Source organism: Rhineura floridana, chromosome 6, assembly GCF_030035675.1.
Source record: "Rhineura floridana isolate rRhiFlo1 chromosome 6, rRhiFlo1.hap2, whole genome shotgun sequence".
NCBI classification, from domain to species: Eukaryota; Metazoa; Chordata; class Lepidosauria; order Squamata; family Rhineuridae; genus Rhineura; species Rhineura floridana.
The window spans coordinates 84,084,120-84,102,219 of record NC_084485.1 but is presented as its reverse complement, the minus strand read 5'-3'; positions in this window follow the sequence as shown (position 1 = coordinate 84,102,219).

The following is an 18,100-nucleotide window of genomic DNA, read 5'->3' as shown; positions in this document are numbered from 1 at the left end:
CCAGTTTGGACTGATACCCAGAAGCTGCTCTGGGCAAGAGGTTCTCTTCCCACTATAAATGCATAGTTGGTAAAGGCAATTTGTTTATGGGCATTTGCCTCATATTGCCCATAAGACAGACAGGCTCCAAGGGAAGACACTATCAGGAGACTGGCAATTAAACTGGAGTTTTGGAACAGATATGGAGAAACTGTGGCCCTCCAGAAGTTGTTGGACTCCAACAACCATCACCCCTGACCATTGACCATGCTTGCTGGGGCTGATGGGAGATGAAGTCCAACTAGATCTGGAGAGCCACATGTTCCCCATCACCGCTGTAGAACATCACAATGAAGAAGCATCCTTATTGTTCCATATGCTTTAAAGTTTGAAAAAACAAGCCACAATGGTACATCTTTGGCTGATGATGATTAAATGTATATTAGCCACCCTTTATCAGCAGTTCCCAGAATGGCTTATAACAATTTAAAATTCACTTCTAGGAACAGTTAAAACAAGTTACAGTCACTGAAACTAAGTCGGTTGTGAAAACACATATATCATGTGTCAAAGGCCAAAGTACAGAGGTGCATCTTCAGCGTATGGTGGAATCTATATAATGAGGGTGCCAGACACACCTCTGTGGGGAGGAAATTCCATAACTTGGGAGCTGCCACAGAAAATGCCCTCTCCCAGGCCACCATGTCTCAAACCTCTTGAGGGCAATGGAACTGACCAAGGAGCCTCCTCTGCCAGTTAACACTTGAGAGGGTCTGCAGGGAAAGAGGTGGTCTTTCAGATGAGAGCTGTTGCCCAATTAAAGAAATCTGAGCTGATAAATGTATTAGTTTTAGTTGCCTAAAATCTCTACTTGGGGGGGGGGAAATAGTTCTGAAACAAAAATGTAATTTATTTGTTTTTCAGTGATGTGCCAGTGTATTGTAACAGGCATCATCTTAAAAGAGGCAAGGCCCTTTTCTCACAATGTATGGGAGAGAAATCCTCCTCTGAGAAGGTCCTTGTAATCTGAAATTTCATCAGTATTTGTATATACTTTAAAAATTCGGTTGCCCAGTCAATCAGAGCACCTTTTAAGTCAAACAAGTTTTTTTATTTTTATCTGTATAATGATATAATCAACAAACTGTATAGAACAAGTAAGCACTTGAAAAACATTTGAAATAAACAGCAATAATGATCAAACAGCAGTTTTTAATTTGTTTAATCTAATCAATTAAATGTTGCAATCTCAGGGTGAGTATTCAGTGATAGTCCTGCTCAGAATAGGCCTATTGAAGTTAATGGACATGATTAGCTTAATTTCAGTGGGCCTACTCTGAGTAGGACATAGTTGAATACCACTCTTACTTTTTACAGATTTAAGGTCTCTTTTTGTTTGAATACATTTTTTAGATATTGGGCAGCCAAAAACCTAAGCGCTCCAATATCCCCAATATTTTAGGAAAAATTGTGCCCTGTCATGTCCTTGACACAAAACCAAAATTCTTTTTACCACTGCTGCTGCTGTCAAGCCAGGTATCTCCTACCTTATTGTAGGGTGTTTTTTAATGCAGAGCTTGTTTCTGTTGAATATTGTTTAATTAGTTGCATACCAGTTTTCCATTCTATCAAGGTCATTTTAAACGTTATCCCTGTTTTCTGAGATGTCAGTTATCCCTCCCAGTTTTGTGTCATTTTGCAAATTTGGTAAGGATTCCTACCCACTACTTCATCTAAGACATTGATTTAAAAAGAACATCAGGCCCAGGACAGAGCCCAGCAGCACTTCACTTTGACAAGGAGCCATTGATGAATCCTGGAAAATGGGTGAAGTGCTACAGGACTGGAGACAGGCACATATTTCTCCAGTCTTTAAAAAAAAGGCAGGGGGAGGGAATATCCAGAAAAGTATAGATGAGTCAATCTGACTTCAATACCAGGGAAGATATTGAAGCAGATTATAAAGGAGTTGGCTTCTAAGCAATTGAGTGACAATGCAGTGATTGGTAGAAGCCAGAATGGATTTGTCAGAAACAAGTCCTACCAAACTAATCTTTTTAAAATTATGTTACTAAATTTAGTGGATTGTGGGGATGTAGATTTTTTATCTTGATTTTATCTTTATTTCAGCAAAGCATTTGAAAGCCTTGTGCTCATCAGTGGTTCCTCATCAAATTGGAGGGAGGTTCCGAGTGGGCCATTTGGGTAGATCACCCTCACAGTAAACAGAATGACATACATAAGTGAATTGTTAATTTGCTTATATTAATATTGGGGTTTCCCTTCTTGCCCAACCAGAAGAAGTGGAAACAATCCTCTCTGTATACACTTATGTACTGATTAATTGCACACTTGGGCCTGATGTTGGGTAACTCATACTACCCAGGGAGAAACTCGTGCTTGTGGGTTACTGTAAAACATGCAGGTACCTAGGGGAGCATCAACTGATGGACTGATTAATTGGCCACTAGGGCCTCTCAGCAGCTGTAGCTATGTGTCTCTGCTCTGGGAAGGTCTATATGGATATGCTTACCCAGTTCAGTTTTAGTTTTGTGCCTTGGGATTTGTGTCACCTGACAGAAGAATCAGCTGACACAAATCCCAGGGCACAAAACTGGGAGCAAACCTATACATTTTGTGTAAAGAATGCTGGATTCAGCTGGATTAATACCGACCTAGACCTGTTGGCATCTTTTATTATTAATTCTAAGTCTGAAGAAGGTTATGTATAACCCAAAAACCTGCTTCCAGTAGGTTCAAAAAATTTATAATTTCATGGTTTTATGTTTATCACGATGTAGGGCCAATGTGGCTTCTAAACACTCTGATCCTATTCATTCTCAGAGTTCTAGGTTTATGAGGTTGCTAGAGATCACTGGTGCTTCTCAATTTTTACATTCTGTATACATCAATTGAAGGTTGGTGGTTTAAAAATACAAGCTGTCTTTCTGATCCTGCCATGATCATCGGCAAAATGTTCATTGAACAGACGATCAAGGCTACACCCTAAAAGCTTTGCCTCCTATTGAGCCAAATCCATAGGTAGATGGGAGTTAAGAATGTTGTGAACTAGTAGTGATTTGCCACTGAGACAAGAAGGAGGTAATGTTTGACAATCCCAAACTGATAGTAGAATAATTATACTTGGAATTCATTCAGAAAATATAATTGCCTGTTACAAGTGTATGGACATGCTTAAATATGAACAATTCCACCTCTTTTTTGTGCAAATTCTTGTTATTCCACTCTTGAAAAGTCAAATCCTAATAAATGTATAGGTAAGCTCCTGCAAGTTGGGTTTGTTTTGCTAAGGCTGCTATTATGTTTATTTTGCTAAGGTTTTGCCCAGAATCCTGTTTTGATCTAGCACTGAAATTTTTACTAAGGCCAGTTGGCTGGGGTGGGAAACCTGTGACCCTCCAGACAGTGTTGTTGAACTGCAACACCCATCATCCCTGACCATTGGTCATGCGGCTGGGGCCAGTGGGAGTTATGGTCAACAACCTCTAGAGGATCACAGGTTCCCCAAATCAGATGGGAGAGCTAAATGTTAATCACCCCTGGTTTAGAAAAGTTGTTCTGCATTTTTTCGTAAAGCTAGTTAAATTTGAAGACTGAATTAAACTTCAGTTTAATCAATCAGATTAAAGCAGAACATGAACAGGACTGCTCATGTACTGGCACATATAAGAGATGAGCCTTCAGACCCCCTACTAATCAGGATAAAGGCTCAATAAACCTCCTTCCTCAGCATCCTGCAAACAAAACAAGCCTCATAGCAACTAGCACAACAGTATTGTGGCCCCAGGAGCTTTTCAGAAAAAAGCCGGGGGGGGGGAAGGAAACAAGCCCAGAGAAACTTCCCTTTTTAAGATGTGATAGAAGAAATGGCTTTTAGCTAGCAGAGAGTTATAGCATGGGAACATCTGGAGCCTACTCAGATGGAAACACTTGCTACAACTGGCACTGCAATCTTTCCTGATAGAATTACTGAATAGGTAAAGTGACAACCTGGAAAGTGAGGATAATAGAACCATAGAGTTGGAAGGGGCCTATAAGGCATTGAGTCCAACCCCCTCCTCAATGCAGGATTCCAACTTAAAGAGTACCTGGCAGGTGCCTGTCCAGCTGCCTCTTGAATGCCTCCAGTGTTGGACAGCTCACCACCTCCCTAGGTCATTGGTTCCATTGCTGTACCGCTCTAACAGTTAAGAAGTTTTTCCTGATGTTCAGTCGAAATCTGGCTTCCTGCAACTTGAGGCCATCATTCCATGTCCTGCACTCTGGGACAATCGAGAAGAGATCTTGGCCCTCCTCTGTGTGGCAACTGTTCAAGTACTTGAAGAGTGCTGTCATATCTCCCCTCAGTCTTCTCTTCTCATGGCTAAACATGCCCAGTTCTTTCAGTCTCTCCTCATAGGGCTTTGTTTCCAGTCCCTTAATCATCCTTGTTGCCCTCCTCTGAACCTGTTCCAGTTTGTCTGCATCCTTTTTAAAGTGCAGTGTCCGGAACTGGATGAATACTCAAGATGAGGCCTAACCATTGCCGAATAGAGGAGAACTAATACTTCACGTGATTTGGATGAAGCCTAAAATAGCCACATTGCACTGTTGGCTCATATTCAACTTGTGACCATTTGTCTATCAATTTCAAGCTGCAACCCTGCCCCTTCAACTTCACGTTTCCCAGGAGGGTCATAGACTCTCTTTTGGGAGAAGACTGAGCCACAGTAGAAATTGAGGAATTCTGCCTTTTTTTTGTTATCCTCATTGAGTAGCTGTACCACCATTTATTTTCTCTGTCTTTTACTATGGATGTACCTGAAGAAGGCTTTTTTATTGCTTTTGGCATCTCTCACTAACCTCAGCTCATTCTCAGCTTTAGCCTTCCTGACGCCATCCCTGCAATTCTGTGCTACCTGTCTGTACTCTTCCTTTGTGCCCTAGCCTTCCTTCCACTTTCTGTATGTGTTGTTTTTTGTTTGTTTTCAGAACATCTCTTAGTTTTCTGTGAAACCACATTGGCTTCTTCTGCTATCTTCCCCCTTTTATCCTTGATGGAATTGTTTGCCATTGTGCCTTTAGAATTTCATTTTTTAGAAACTCCCATCCATCTTGGACTCCTTTTCTCATTAGGGTTGCTTGCCATGAAACCTGACTTACCATTGTTCTGAGTTTATTAAAATCAGCTTTCCTAAAGTCCAGGGTACACATATGGTTACTCTCAGCTTTTGCTTTCTTTAAAATCAAGAACTCTAGTATAGTGTGGTCACTTTCCTCCAGAGTTCTGCTACTTCATCTACCAAGTCATCTCTATTGGTTAGAATCAAGTCAAGGACAGCTGATCCTCTAGTTGCTTCTTCCACTTTCTGTAGGAGGAAGTTATCTCCAACACAAGTCAGGGATTTCTTGGAGGGGCTGTACTTGGCAGAATTTGTCTCCCAACAGATATCAGGGTAATTTAAGTCCCCCATTACTACTACATCATGCCTCCTTGCACATTGGTAATTTGCTTTGCAAACATTTCATCCTCATCTTCTCCTTGACTGAGTGGTCAGTATTAGACACCAACCACCATGTTCCTTTTATTCCTTGCCCCATTAATTTTAATCCAGATAGTCTCGGTGGTGCTACCAAGCTCATCCTCCTGTATTTCTGTGCAGGGATATATATGTTTAACATATAGTACAACTCCACCTCCCTTTCTATTCCTTCTGTTCTTTTTGAACAAGTGGTATTCTAGTCATGGGAGTCATCCCACCAAGTTTCAGTTATACCTATCAAGTTGTATTTACTCTGATGTATTAAGAGTTCAAGTTTTTCCTGTTTGTTTCCCATAATCTGGGCATTAGTACACAGACATCAAAGACCATGTGATTTATGGCCTGGCTTCCTTCCTTCATTTTTATGATGACTATTATTGGTCCCCATTAGAACCATTCTCTCAGTTTCTGTTACTGTGCATAAGCCTTCGTCAGTTGTTACCTCTGCATTTATGTCTCCCTCCCCCACAGGATTCAATTTAAAGCCCTCCTGATGAAGTTCTCCATGTATATGTGTCAAACACATTCTTCCCAGTCCTTGTGAGGTGCAACCCATCACTTGCCAGCAATCCATCTTCCAGAAAGCGTAGCCCGTGGTCCCAGAACCCAAATCTCTTGCATTGGCACCACCTTCATAGCCAGTTATTCACCCAGAGTATTTTTCTGTCCCTTTCTACTCCTCTTCCAAGTACGAGAAGGATGGATGGGGAAATTATCTGGGCCCCAAAGTCCTTGAGTTTCCTTCCCAGAGCTTCAAAGTCTGACATGATTTCTTTGTAGCTCCTCTTGGCACTATCATTCATTGGAGCTTGATAGTTGTGAGTGACAGGTGTGTCCCTGACCTGGAGATACCAAACTGTTTGCAAGTCATTCCAACAGTGCAAATGATTGAGGCAGCAGTGCACAATGTGCCTTCAGAGAAGCAAGCAAGCAACTCATCTTCATATATACTGTCAGATGCAATCTTAAGATACTTTCCTGACCTCTGCACCACTGGATTTCCAGTGTAAATGTGGTCAATCAGCTCCAATTATGTTCACTTCTTTGTGTTGTTTATCCTTCTAGCATGAATCAAGAAGAGCAAGAGTGTTTGAATTTTCATCCTGAAAGGTGGCAGCTCTGTGGATTAGGATTTCTTCTGCTCTATAAGTGTTGTCCTCCACTCCTGGACCCATGCTTCTTCCAATTCTCCATATCTTCCTCCATCACCTTCTTGTTGCCTCGGTGCCTTAGGACCAGTTTCCACAACCAGGACCACCGACAGATGGATAGAGGTGATACAGATGTATTGGTCATGATGCTGCTTTCTGCCTGTGTTACTGCACAGCCCAACTGATATGCTGCCTTTTGTACCCAAGACCAGTGGTTCAGCCAAGTAGTTGAAGGGTAGAGACACACTCACTATTTTGCTGGTTCCAGTGCATCTCTAACTCTTTTCTGAAAATGGGGGCACATGACACTAGTCAAATCTTGCCCTTTTTTACTGTAAAACTTGGTGGGATCAGTTTGAGTGCATTTTTTAAAAATTCAGCTTCAAACAGATTTCACAACTGATTGGCAGATCAATCCATTGCCCTCCAGCTTTGTTGTAGGCAACTAGTGTACTCACAGCCTTAGACTGTACTTGGTGGACTTATGTACTCCTTGTCTGCTCTTCTTAGGACTGTCCTTTTCCTGAGATATTTCATAGCAATTCCTTCAGACAAAGAAGAATTTTTGATAAGACTGTTCTTGAGTCGCACATCTGAATTTTGATGAGGAAAAAATTCTCCATTTTTATTTTGTCATTTTAAAAACCTATTTTAAAAGGCAGCTGATCTGCATAATGTTGGTTCTTTCTCTGCCTTCTGGTGAGAAACGTACAGTACAACCTGATCTTGGGCCAATATATTTACATTAGATACCTGCAGATATGCCACTAGCTCATAAATGACTCATATAATTTGCCCTGCAGATGTGTATGGTCAAGGGTACAGTTTTGAACTGCTCTGTTTGAGGAATAGTAGTGCCACTGGTTCATTCCATGCTGAAAAGAAAATTGGAGCCCACACTGATTGTTTTAAAATGAAAATGAAAATACTTGGAGATCCAGTTGAACTCAGGGATTGAACAAAGATGTTCATCCTGCCTACTGACTTCTGAGAGGATCCACACTTTCTGGTAGTTCTGTAAATCAGGAAGATTAAAACCTCCATGTCCTCATGATAACTGCATCCTTTCTGACATCAGAAATGGCAATATAAAAAAAAACAGCAGGGAAATATTTCAGCCTCCCAGGACACTCTGTAACTAACCTTAAAGTGACCATATTGGAATAAAGGAACTTCAAAGAGAGACTTGTTTGACTGTAAAGTGAAACCACTGAATTACAATCAAGACGTTCAATGCTGTCATTTGTGGACTGAATCTGGACAAATAGCCCTATTTCTATAACAGGCTTCTGTAGAAAAGTAATTACTGATGGCAATTTCCACTTGGATAGCATGAAAAACATGGCACAGAATGGGGGAAAAGCTGGGTAGAGAAATGTGCAGGTTGGCGTTAAGTTTTCAGAAGTCATTTTCCAAAATGTCTGCCAGCTATCCTCCTTCATTTATTTATTGCATTTGTATACCGCCCCATAGCTGAAGCTCTCTGGGCTGTTTACAACAATTAAAAACATTAAAAACAAATATACAAATTAAAAAACACATTTTTAAAAAGCAATTTAAAAACACATGCTAAAATGCCTGGGAGAAGAGGAAAGTCTTGACCTGGTGCCGAAAAGATAACAGTGTTGGCGCCAGGTGCACCTCGTCACAAACATCATTCCATAATTTGGGGGCCACCACTGAGAAGGCCCTCTCCCTTGTTGCCAGACTCCCAGCTTCCCATGGAGTAGGCACCTGGAGGAGGGCCTTTGATGTTGAGCATACTGTACGGGTGGGTTCGTGTCGGGAGAGGCTTTCCATCAGGTATTGTGGTCCTAAGCCGTGTAAGGCTTTATAGGTTAAAACCAGCACCTTGAATCGAGCTTGGAAACATACAGGCAGCCAATGCAAGCGGGCCAGAATCGGTTTTATATGTTTGAACCGTCTGGTCCCTGTTACCAATCTGGCTGCTGCATTTTGCACAAGCTGCAGCTTCCGAACCGTCTTCAAAGGCAGCCCCACATAGAGCGCATTGCAGTAATCTAACTTGGAGGTTATCTGAGCATGGGCAACTGAAGCCAGCACCTATCTCATGAACTATGGCACCTACCTTTATAAAATGCATGTCAAAATTACAGGTTTTTGGGTGTTTCAACAATAGCTGCTGTAATACAATATATTATTTATTTTAATGTAATAATACCAATAATAACCAAAATATGTAGAAAAGAATAAGGACCTGTAAGCGCGCAGCCCAAAATAAACTTTGGGGCAACACGGGTGATAGACCTACACCTTCAGGAAAGTGTCCTGTTTCAGTTAGTATTGAACTGCATTTGGCCCAATACTTTGGGGACAGAACACTGCTCCTACAGGTTTGGGTATTACTGTACTTTGTGCTTTATGCAAAACAGACAGAAGGTTTTTGCCCTTAGTAGATGTATTTAATAGATTTAGCAAAGGTACCTCTAATTGCTCAAGACTTTTTTTTATATTACTTTGGAGGGAATTCCAGTCTCTTTTGGTGTGTGAATGTTTTCTTACTGTTAAACTTTTATGAATGGTGTGGATGTTTTGGAGGAAGTTCTAATGCTGGGATGAGACTGCATACTTCTGTGTTCAGCTGCCCAATTCTACAAAGGATAGTATTGCCAACTAACTAGAAAAAAATGGACTGGTTTGCTCTTCTGCCTTGAATGTAGCTTGATCAACAGAAATTAGCAGATGATACTTCTAACAACATGAAGTTTCCAAATGGCTAGCCTGTCCTTGCTTACAGATAGCTCCTTAACTTAAAACAGCTCTTCACCAGTAACATGGGACCACATAGTAGACACATAAACCCAAAGAGAAAACCCTGCAACAAACCAAGGTGCCATCTATCCCCATATCTACTCCGGCAATACTATTACAGGGCATAGTAATATCAGTTGCAAAATCATTCACCTGTTCATCTTCCAGTGTGATGTATGCTATCATCTGCCAACAATGTTCTTCTACATTCTATATAGAACAGCTTGGCTCGTCTCTATGTGACAGAATAAATGGACACAAATCTGACATCAGAAAGGGCAATGTTCATAAGCGAATGGGAGAAACACAGAATTGTAGACTTGGAAGGGGCTTATAAGGACATCGGATCCAACCCCCTGCTCAGTGCAGGAATCCAAATTAAAGTATACACTCTACCTACTAGAACAATCTGTTGTTGACCTTAAAGTTGCCATTCTTCAACAAAGGATCTGAAAAGGTAGACTTTACTGTGAAGACACAGAATGATAACTTATAAATAAATTCAGTTCCGTTACCTGTTGCCTGAATCGTGACTATTCCAGTACTGGTGTTAAAAGGGAAAGCTACAGAGATCTGTTGACAACATAAGAGTCTGCTGGATCAGACCAATAATCCATGTAGTGCAGCCTCCTGTTCTTATAGTGGTCAGTCAGATGCCCATAGGAAGCCTACAAACACTCTCCCCTCCTGCAGTTTCCAGCAACTGGCATTCGGAAGCACACTGCTTCCAACTAAGGAGGCAGAGCATAGCCATTGTGGCTAGTAGCCATTGATAGCCTTATCCTCTATGAATTTGTCTAATCCTCTTTTAAAGCCATCCATATTGGTGGCATCACTGCCTCCATGGGAGCGAATTCCATAGTTTAACTACATGCTGTGTGAAGAAGTACTTTCTTTTGTTTGTCCAGAACCTGGCAATCTGAGCAAAATCTGGATGTTTTTCAAAGATGCTGTCACCCCCACCTTTGTTTGCCTTGAAAACAAAGATCACTGAGCAACATCCATTCCCACGATAAATATCAAAATACAGGAAACCCAGCTAAGCTCCATTTGTCTTTCACATCCTAAACCATTCCCACATTGTAATTTATCTGGTGTGTGTTTGTGATTAATCAGCTATATACTACAGACCTCATGGAAGTATGACTTTTGCTACAAGTGAATTTCTCTGGGAAGAAATAAGCAAGTAGAGTTGAGCATAATTCCTTTCGTTGGTCAGTAGAGGGCAGTGCCTTCATGTCATTAACACAGTTCATTGCTGGGAGGAAACTTGAGGGGTTTTGATTCTTGCTTGCTATGCTTTAGGACAGCGTCAGCAACAACCATTGGTGGAAATATCCTGTAAAAAGGAACCAAGTGGGAATATTTTTGGAAGATTTCTTTCTCCACTACCAGCAACTCAGTGATCAGGATAGCTATCCAGATTTTATTTACTTACAACATCTATTTATTTACTGCATTTATATACAACAACGTAACACAAATGCTGCTGAAGTGGCTCACAAAATAATAAAAATTGTTTTTTAAAAATTCATATCAAATTGCAAAACAATTTAATGAAAATAAAAACCACTAAAGCAATAGTAAACACACACCTCCAGTTTATCCCAAAATACCTGATGGAAGAAAGATGTTTTCACTTATCTCTGGAACAAAACCAGAGGGGAATATATGATAGTCTGTACTTTTGGGGTATGTATTCCGGAGAGGAATTGGAGTAAAGCCTCACATACAGATCTTGAAGAGGATTCCTGCAGGAGAAGCTATTTCCTGATATAGTTTGGTTCAGAACATGTATGGCTTTGAAAGTCAAACCCAGCTCATTGAGTAGGGCCCAGAATCAGCTACTAACCAATGTAAATGTCACCCTGGGCTCGTGCTGGGAGGAAGGGCGGGATATAAATGAAATAATAAATAAATTCAGATCTGGTGTAGCATGGAAGGTCACACTGTAGTTGTATACATGTCTACTCAGCAAGCCCCACTAAATTCAGTGGGACTTTCTCCCAGATAAATGTGTATAAGATTGCAGCCATAGGATCTTACCTGTTAATAGGTGGGTGGTGGCATTTTGTATCAATTGAAATTCCTAGATCATTTTCAAAGGCAGCCCAATGTAGAGCACACTGAAATAGTCCAATCTGGAGTTCATCAAGGCATAAATGTCTGCAGTCAGGTCTCTGTGATCCAGCAGCGGGCCCAGTTGGTGAATCAGTCAAACTGCCACAGCTGCTACTGCTGCTACCTAAGGATCCAGAAAGAGTGCTGGGTACCTCGAATCTATGAACCTGCTGCTTAGGAGACTGCATAATGAGATTGTACCCCAAAAGGGTATTTCCCCAACTAACTAGTTCGCTGAGTCGCCATTATTTTGTGTTGTTATATATTCAATTGGCTGAATTACCTTACATTTTCCTCCATACAGGTTTGTAGATGACATGTTATAACTCAGCCTTTGCCAACCTGGTGCCCTCCAGATATTTTGGACTACAATTCCCATCAGATATTTTGGACTACAACACGTGCTGTCTGGGGCTGATGGGAGCTGCAGTCCAAAATATATGGAGGCTACTAGGTTAGTAAAGGCTGGTATAATCATGAGTTTCCCCACTAAAGTACCAGAATAGAAGAGTAAGATGGGAAGGAGTCTGTTTTCACACTAGGACCTAACAAGTGGAGCATCAGATAGAGCAACAGGTTGGAAATTGAGTCACTTTGGGATGATCTGTTTATTGAGCATCCATTCCAATTTGTTTGTGGGGAGATGATGTTGCATCAACACATTTTCCAGTGTGTTTTCCCCATCACTTTCCTGATTGCAAACAATCTGATCTTTGGGGGAAGCAGGATTGTGCAAGAGCCCCAAGTCAGCTTTAATTGGCTAACCTGAACTTGCTGGTGTCTGATTGAAATCTCACCTGAAAATAGCAATAGTCTGGATCTGGAAGCATGGAAAGAATCCATGGCAGTGGGGGTTCTCTGATGACTGAACTAATTGCAATTCAGACAGTAAAGGTTAAGATCAGGTGGCTTTCTCTACAGACAACTTTCCCTCTGCTTACACTAAACAGTGTCAGTTGGCTGAGGGTGTTATGCTGTGGCAAAGATGATGGACAGAGACTTCTTCAGATTTTTCCTAGTCATTTCTAGCTGCTGCAATGTCACAACAAAACCTAGCAGGTAGAGCCTGTTCTCTTGAAGGATATTTGCATGTCAGGGCAAACAAGGCCAAAGGAGGACAGGGCTTCTGTGGTGCACAAAGAGGGATGCTAAGAGATGCAACTTGTAAGGCATATATGGCAATGCCCTTGCTGCAATGCCCTTCTCCTTTGCCTCTAGGCAGCCTATAGTATTGCATGGTTTTTCTTTCTGGCATTTTGGGCCAGAGTTTCCATGTATAATTAGAAATGCAGGAAGCTTTCCTAGAAAACATAAATGCTTTTATTTCTGGGACACCCTGCTGTACTGTCACTGGGAAGGTGGCTCTGCAAACAGCACAAGCTACACTTGCCTTGCAGTCACTTGTCAATCATGCAGATTCACAGTGAAGATCACATAGTGCAAATGAATTGTGGAGATTGGACGTACCCCACAAACACATATAACCTGGCCACCCCCCAATAATCACAATGATTTTTTTTGTTTTTCTATTTACTATTTTAATGAATGTTGTCCTCCCTCCTCAGTAAATTTCTATGCAGTTTATAGTAAAGCATGGATAAATCAAACCATCAGTATAATTGAAATGGAATATCTCAGAATCAATAAGCCCACAGTCAGTGCTTATCTAAATGCCTGCCTGAATAAAAATATCTTGTCTTACCTACAGCATATCTGCAGGGACCCCTCACTGGATCGTCACCTTGTAGTGGTGAGTGGGCTTGTGTGTTCCAATGAACCCTGTGAGCAATGCCATCAGGAGTCATGTACTCCCAGCAGGGTCACCTATGGCGGTAAGGTCAAGGGAGAGGAACTAGACAAAGAACGATCCAAGAAAGTCCTCAATGGCAGAACAGGCGGAGGATAACAGTGTGTACGTTACAACGGCTGTGAAGGCAGATGAAGGCTGCAGCGGATAAAGGACTTCCAATCATCGTGGTACCCATGCCATTGGATCAAAGCCTTTTTCTGTCAAGATTGTGTGTTGATCGTGGTGCGCCGATCTCCCCACATAAAACAAATTCATGCACAGGTGTCTTCCATAACAAAAGTGCCATGGTGATCAGCAAATGGCAATGGGGGCAGGACTGTGAAATCCAGAAGCCCCTAGTCATGGACTGGTACATTGGCGGTGGATACAGATTCAGATGGATCCATTGTTAAAGACTATATTTTGGAAGACAATCTTACTTGGTCACGAGTGATCGCCAAGAAGAAGAAGCTCTGCAGGGACAGACAATAGTTATTTTCCCCCACCCCAGCCAAAGGGAAGATAGTCATACCACAGGAAGAGCAGCCACAGCTGGTGGTCCTTCATCCGTCGTATGTGTAGCTTCACAATTTACATGACAGACAGACATCTATACCAGCAAGTTCATTCAGCCACTAGACTTGCCCTTGTCCTCAGGATTCAGGCAGGCTGCTGGTTTTTGGGGTGGTGGTGGTGGTGAAGGCAGCATATGTATGCTTGTTTCTTTGTTACATCAATCCTTCATGTTATTTTAAACAGTTGAAAAACTGCTCTGGTGACAGGGAGGGAGGTGTGTTGGTGATGCCATAAGAACTAGGCAATTGACATTGTCCACACTGAGTGTGGCAAACTGGCCCAGTGCCCTAAATATGGTATCTCTGTCTTCAGCACAAGAAACTTGAAGACGATATACCTACATAACTCTGTGTGTGTGTGCATGCACACATGCATGTGTGCACGCACACAAACTCATCGTGCTTTTCTTTTGGAAAACATCTTTTGTAGGGCACCAGTTTGGATTGTTTTAAAAAAAATACCAAACATTTCTCAAACTATTTTCAAAACAACTACTGTCTGTTTCCAGCCTAAGGTAAGTCACTATGGGTAGTTGAGGCCACAGTGCTTGCTTCTGATTTGTAGGTGGGGGAAGGGCCAGTGCCAGAGGGTGGCCAGATTGGGCCCTGGCCAAGGGCCCCTGAAGGGCCCCTCCTTAGGGTGGGGGGATAGCGTTCCTGTTCCATGATCCATGGCAGTGTCGACTCCCGACTCTGCTGCAGATCACATAGAGGGAGCTCCCAGGGACCCCCACAATACAGACCATGTGGACTTCAATAAACCCACACGCACACCCCACCTACCTCTCCCATTGCTGTGAATGCTGTGTGTGCTGTGCGCACATGCTTGCCATCAACCAAGATGCTGGTGGAGGCTTCTCTAAGGGTCTGTCACCCCTGCTGCCACCTTGATTAATGGTAGGCACACACGCACAGTGCTCATGGCATTCACGTGCGGCAATGGGAAAGGTAGGCGGGGCGTGTGGGCAGGCACTGCAGTCCCGGGGCTGGCTGGTGCCCAAGGGCCCAGTCATGTCTGGCGCTGGCCCTGGGTGGGCCTTGGGTAAGGTGCTTTAAGTGGGAGGCCCTCTTCCTCTACAAGGCACTGCTGCCCACTTCCTTGCTGTCTCCCTTGTAGCCCAGCCAGCACAAACTTCCCAGAGGGGAGAGCACCAGGGAAGTGGGGGAGGCTGCTCCATGTCCTCCTCATTATAATTGCTTGGATGCTCAGAGAGGGCAGGTGAACTGGCACTGATGCCAAGGAGGAGGAACTGCAGGGCCAGGAGGCTCTAGCAGCATTTCCCAACCTTTGGGTCCCCAGATGTTGCTGGACTACAGTTCCTATGATTCCTGACTATTGGCCATGCTGGCTGGGCAGGGCTGATGGGAGTTGCTCTAGAGAGTGGCAGTGGTCCCACTTTAGGGATGTGGGCTTTGGCAGGTGCCCAATAATGCCTACCTGTAATGCCAGCCTAGATTCTGTAGCAGTGGTTCCCAACCTTTATGAGCATGGGACCCCCTTTATAAGCTGAAATAAAATTGTGACCACCCCCTCCCCCCAGGGAGGCAGGCTGGCTGCCAGGAAGGAATGGGGAAAGCAGCATTTCTTTGCAGCCTTGCTTCTTTTTGCTTCACAAAAAGCCCTCTCCTCTCATTCTAAGCAAGGGAGTTGCCAGTAGCGGCAGTGCAAGGAGATGGGAATCAGTGATAGTAATCTCCTCTTCTTCCTGGTAGCTTCACCCTCAGCCTCCTTTGGCATCTGCCATGTATTTTATAGGCAGATGCCTGCCCTTAGTGCACCTGAAAGACGCTCTGGCACTTCAGCAAAAGGCCTCCCCTCTCGTTTGGAGCAAGGGGGAGGTGTCATCTGCAGCGGCAGTGGAAAGCAGACAGTGTAGAGGGAGTGAAGACTTCTTAAAAAAATTAATAAATAATTCATTTCTTTACTGTTCACGGCCCCCTCTGGATTACTTCACGGCCCCCTGGGGGTCCCGGCCCCAGGTTGGGAACCACTGCTCTAAAGGACGGAAGTTGCCAAATGTGCCTGCAGATGCCAGCGTGTCCATCAGTAAAGCCTATGGCATCTGCAAAAAGGTCTCAGTAAATATCCTTTCAAAAATTCACAATGGACAAGAGACTGTTTACTCTTCCTGCTCAGTTTCTACTTGCCCTAGCTCAGCCTCTCCTGCATGAAACACTGCCCCTTAAGCATGCCCACATTTTGTTGGATGCCAAGGTTGGACGTCAAGCCACCCTTCCAGTTTGAACAGAGAAGAGGTGCAAGACGTTCTCTCTGTGAACAAGCAGTGATTCACGGTGGTAGATGATATAGCTACTTTCCCTCCCTCTCCCCCAATTGATGGGGGGCATGCCCACACAATTTTGTGGCTATGGCTTCTTTTGCTCTTTTAGATGTGACAGCTATTTTGTGTTATGCCACCCCCCCACTGTAGGCATTTTCTCAAAATACCAAAGATGCCCACTGGCTCCAAAAGGTTGCTGACCCTTGCTATAGGATATCAGATGACAAGGTACATTGCTTTTCCATCCCTTCAGCTGTGGGAGTCCTGAGGCAAGTCACAAAGGAAAATGTGTGCCTAAATTGTTCTGTGACATTTATGTGCAAAATTTAAATAACAGCATATAAACTGAGTGATCCCAGTAACTCCTTATCTCTCATTTGTTTTATTCTTTGAACAACAAAACCTTTTTAGGAAAGAACCATTTTTTCTATATATTTTTATTTTTCATCTTTTTATTTTTGGGAAAAATCAGTTGTTTTAACCAGGAAGAAAATAAAAAGGAAATGGACCCATCTGCATATATCAGCGTATGAATAGGAAACATATTGACACAAATTCACTTAGAAAAGTATGCCAATCTTCTCCCTCCCTTTTTTCTGGCTTCCTCAATGAACACATATAATTTTGTATCTATTGGGCCTGCTCATTAGGCAATCCTGAGATTCTGCATAGCAGAGAAAAAGAGACCAGATAAATAATGTAATTTGTGCACTTAGGCCTTTAACTTATATATTGTGCCTGGAGCATCGAGGAGGTAATTCACATATATACTCCATGAAGGAGTTTACTCACAATGTGAACAAGCCTTATTATTTTTGGGGCGCTTGTGTATTTAAAATTGTTTCCTTTATACAGAGGAACTTCCTCTACCTCTCTCCCTGACCCACAGTACTGTTGCCCTGGCAGTTTGTGTTGTTGCTTTAGTGTACTTTTTAAGGGAAGAAATAACAATTTCTTGCTAATGAAAGAAACAAAAGGACTGGAAAAGTTGGGGAGGAGAATGCTGTGATACCTAGAAACCCACTCTTCCAACCCACCTGAATTCCTCAATAACCCCCTTGGAAAATAACCATGGGACAATTAGAACAGGACAGTTGTGTCAGCTCCATTTTCCTTTCAAATATGATATCAAATACAGACATTAGAAAAATAAATTCAGGAGAAGGGGCGGTAAGTTGGGCTGTGAAGTCTTTAAGTCTTTTAAGTTGGTCTGCCTGCTTGATCAATAAGTTCTTAAAAGCAAAGTTGCCAACTGACCAAAAAAAGTACCTGATCTGTTGTTTCATCTCAGGAGTAACTTGATCTGCATAAATAAGCAGGTGAAGCTTTTTATAGCATGAGATTATCACAAGCTAACTTTTCCACATTGAGCTGCACTTAAAGGCACTGCTACAGAGCCATTTGGAAAAGTCAGAAGCCCAGATTAAAAGAGGATATCATTTGATTCTGTTTTGTCATTAAACTTGCATTGGCAGTGATCTGCAAACCTATGTTCACAGCATAGAGAACTTGGGGGTATAACATGGTACACTCCCATCCATCAACTTGTTGCATGTGGATCAAATGGTTATCAGGTCACAGTTCCACAAATTTAGGTCCATATTAGGGTTACTTAGCTTAGCTGTGCAGCTTTGCCTTTGACAGTGTCTTGATGTGTAGACTTTAGCAGATTATAACGGTTTTCTCCATGATGTGAACATAGAAAGCTGCCTTACACCAGCTCAGACTTATGTTCTATGCCAGAGGTTCCTAAACTGTGGTCTGTGAACCACCCATGGTTTGCAAGCTTCATTCAGAGGGTCCATGGCATGTCTGTGGAGTTGTGGGTTAAGATGAGTGACAGCAAATCCATCACATTGAATATTCATACTGATTTTAAATTGTATTT